Source organism: Panthera tigris, chromosome B2, assembly GCF_018350195.1.
Source record: "Panthera tigris isolate Pti1 chromosome B2, P.tigris_Pti1_mat1.1, whole genome shotgun sequence".
Lineage (NCBI taxonomy): Eukaryota > Metazoa > Chordata > Mammalia > Carnivora > Felidae > Panthera > Panthera tigris.
This window is the reverse complement of record NC_056664.1, coordinates 36,108,106-36,112,366: the sequence shown is the minus strand read 5'-3', so window position 1 is coordinate 36,112,366 and position 4,261 is coordinate 36,108,106.

The following is a 4,261-nucleotide window of genomic DNA, read 5'->3' as shown; positions in this document are numbered from 1 at the left end:
GCCCCAGCTGTGGAGTGACGTCCGGCTTCAGGTTTCTTACTATGTCTCTGTGACTCACCACCATGGCAGTCTTGTTCTGCCTCACTGCCTCTGTCTCGCTGTCTCTGACCCGGTCCTGGCCTCTCTGGCCTGTCTTTCATTTCCCCTTCTCCGTTCCCCCTTTGTTCTCTCTGTTTGTCTCCCTTAATTAGCCATACTTTGGAACCGAAGTGTTTTTATTATGTTTTATTTATTGAATGGCTGTACGTTTCCTGTTCTTAATTTAAAAGGCAGATCGATAAAATGCTTTATAGTCCTTGCTTAAAACAAAACAGAACTAAGTTAAGTTGTTCTTGGTTCATAGAACTCTTTCTTGCCTATTTCTTTTTTCACAGGAAGAAAACGTTCCTCATCCCTATTCCCTTAATTGACAAGAACACTTAATTCACCCACTGGCTCATTCATTCAGTTAATTACTCATTAAACAGCTATTGAGCCCCGTCTGTGTGCCAAGCACTGCGCAGGGCTCAGGTGCCACGCAGAGACTTACCAAGCCCTGTTCCTGCCCACAAGGGGCTCCTAGCTAGCTGGGGAAACTTGTTTGGGCACCGGCACGTGCCAGAAAATGTTAGAGGTGCCGCGTCAGTGTGTGATAGCATTGGATGTGGCACAGGTAGGGAGTGGGAAAGGCTTCCTGCGTGGGCAGCAAGCTGGGCTACGAATTCAAAGATGAGTCGATGTCTTGATTTGGGCTCTCCCAGAAGCAGACCCGAAGACCAGAGAAGGAGTAGAGGTAGTTAATTCGGGAGGATCCCAGGCTGCACTAGTAGGGGAGTCGATACAAGGGACACCAAGGAGCAGGTTACCACTGTGGGCAACTGGGGCGCCCTCGTTCCAGAGGCTCTGGGAGACTGTGCAGAGCACATCTCCGAGTTGTCTCAACTGAGCGGTGAAGGAGCTGGAGTATTTATACTCCTGTCGACTCCCACCAATCATTGGTGTGGGCCTCCCTGGAAAGTATTGATTCCTCCACACTCCTGACAAAGTGGGTGCTGGTGATCAGAGAGAGCCGTCACACAAAGGATGTGGGTTCTGGGAGTTGGGGGTCAGGCTGGTGTTCACCGAGGCGATGAGGACAGGGCAGTGCAGTGGGGCACCAACATCATCTGATACAATAGGTGTTGGGGGAGGAGAAGGGAATGCTAGTCAGGTGGTAAGTGTGAACACACAAAGGGTGTGGTGACCCTAGGAGCCCACACGTAGTTCTGCACGGATCCATATTTCAAGTCCAGAGATTCTGGCATCGTGTGGCCTGGGCCTCAGCTTCCTCATTTATAGAAGGGGATATAGAAACACCTTCCCTCCTCATCCAAGATGATTTGCACAGACCTCCCAATGTGGACCCTGCAGAACAGGGCCCACGTCAGCCCTTTCCTTGAATTTCTCCACCATGCCTCCCGCCAGCCTCCGAGGCTCTGGATATTTGAGGCTATTTATGATGCCCTGTCGATATCTGTCTTGGCGGAGGAGCCTGGAGGGGGACGGATGGAAGCTGGGGCCCTATCCATCAGTCACTTGGCTGCAATCTCTAAAGAGATTTTAATTGTGAGCTCAGATTTACTCCAGTCATCAGCAGTGCCCGCCCGCCTCTTTACTGGCCGAGAGCGGGGCCTGCAGGCCCGCTGTGGTTTGCCAAATGGACGTCTTGTAGCAACGCTGAGGAAATATTTGCTGCAGTGAAACAATGTGCCCGGCGGAAAGCAATCGTCCTAAATCGCCCCCTGACAGTGCGCCAGAGCTCAACCGGGGGCTCCTTCCACTGTACTCACAGCTATTTTTCCAGAGCTGTATCCCTGCTACCTGCCCAGAGAACAAGGACAACCGTCTCAGACTGAATTGGAGGGAAACTGAGGCAGGGAGCATCACTCAACTTCTTCTGGGCCATGTGCAAGAGGGGATAGTAGGGGAACAAGGTGGAAGGGGGTACGCTGGGGGTGGCATGGGAGACAGAGCCCTGGGTTAGGAAGACCTGTCCCAGGCCCAACCTGGGCAAAAGAGATAGTAAATGTTATCCCCACTTATAGCTGAGGACACAGAGGCCCGAGATTGCACAGCAAGTTATGATGGAAGAAACTGGGAATCTTGAGCATTGGTCTTCTGGGGTTTTGCATAGGGTTTTGTCTGTGGACCCCTGAGTATCCCTTTCTGAGCTCCTTTTCCTAAGTCTCAAGGCTTCTTTGCTCCCTCTTCAGAGGACCAGGGCCCTTTCACTCTCAAGATTTGCTCTGGAGCAGTGACCTGCTTCCAGGAGCTTGTCCCTATCAGTGTGTTTAAGTGGCCATACCCCGGATGTGGTCAAGTCTTCTCTCTGCCTGTGGGGTACACCTACTTGTATCTTAATCAAAGGAGAACCTCTGGGGGAGAGGAGAAAGAGAAACTGGAGGAGGAGGAGGAGGAAAAGAAGAGATCCTTCCTAGATTGTGAAGTCACCCAAATAAAGCCTCCTATTCTGCCTTCAGGGCTCAGGACTCAGGAGCAGGTCTGGCCTTGGTGAACATTCCCTTTGACCCAAGCCTGTTGTTGCAGAATTTATCCAACAGAAAAAACAATGCCCACAAGAATCTCATACACGATATCTACTGTCACAGTGCTGGTGATAGACAAAAAAAAAAAACTAGAAAAATGAATGTCCATTAATAGGAGAATGGTTGACTAAATCATGGTCCAATTTGGGAATATCATGCAACTATCAAAAAGGAGGAGGCGCAGCTGCTGGCTCAGTAGGTTGAACATCTGACTCTTGATTTCAACTCAGGTCATGATCCCAGGGTTGTGGGATCAAGCACCTTGTTGGGCTCTGCACTGGGCATGGAGCCTGCTTAAGATTCTCTCTCTTCCCCCATTCTCCCTCTGTTCCTCCCCTGCTCACGCTGTCTCTCTTAAAAAAAAAGAGAGAGAGAGAGACAGACCTAAAGGTTGACTTGGAAATTCACACATGAAAAAATCAAGTTGCAGAATAAAGTGTGTGTTTGAATTTCATTTTTAAAAACTTGCATACGTTTGTATTTTGGGGGTTAGGTAAGTAAAAGCATTTGGAGGGTTCAGATAAGGATCAGGTTCAGTTGTGAAAAATAGAAAAAAAGACCACATAGCAATAGTTTTTTTTAAAGTTTATTTATTTCTTTTGAGAGAAACAGAGACAGCATGAATGGCTGTGGAGCAGAGAGACAGGGAAACAGAGAATCCCAGTCAGGCTCTGCATTGTCACTGCAGAGCCAGACCCGTGGCTCAATCCCACAAACCGTGAGATCATGACCTGAGAAGAAACCAGAAGCTGGACGCTTAACCAACTGAGCCACCAGGAACCCCTAGTTTTGGGGTTTTTTTTTAAGCTTTCTTTCTTTCTTTCTTTCTTTCTTTCTTTCTTTCTTTCTTTCTTTCTCTTTCTTTCTTTCTAGAGAAAGAGAGGCAGAGTGTGAGCAGGGGAGGGGCAGAAAGAAGAAAAAGAGAACCCTAAGCAAGCTCCATGCTGTCAGTGCAGAGCCCAATGGGGTTTGAACCCATGAACTATGAGATCATGACCTGAGCCAAAGTCAAGAGTCAGACGCTCAACCAACCAAGCCAGCCGGGAGTCCCAATAGTTTTTTTTTAAGTTTATTTATTTGTTTTGAGAGAGAGAGTGAGCACAAGTGGGGGAGGGACAGAGAGAGAGGGAGAGAGAGAGAATCCCAAGCAGGCTCTGCTGTCAGCATGGAGCCCAACATGGGGCTCAATCTCATAAACCATGAGATCATGACCTGTGCCAAAACCGACTGAGCCACCCAGGTGCCCCAAAACAATAGTTTTTTAAACAGGATAACGTTTACTTCTCTCTCACTTAAGAGTTTTGGAGGTGGGGCGCCTGGGTGGCTCAGTCGGCTAAGCATCCGACTTCAGCTCAGGTCACCATCTCGCAGTTCGTGGGATTGAGCCCTGTGTCGGGCTCTGTGCTGACAGCTCAGAGCCTGGAGCCTGTTTTGGATTCTGTGTCCCCCTCTCTCTCTGACCCACCCCGTTCATGCTCTCTCTCTGTCTCAAAAATAAATAAACGTTAAAAAAAATTAAAAAAAAAAGAGTTTTGGAGGTAAGTGGTTTAGGACTGGTGTGGTAGCTCTATTCCTTGAAGTCCTCCAAGTTTCTTCTAGCCACCATGAGTGGCCTCCATTTCCATTTCTTCATCTTATCGCCCAATATGGCTGCTTTAGCTTCAGCCATCATTTCAACATCCTAACCAACTGAAAGG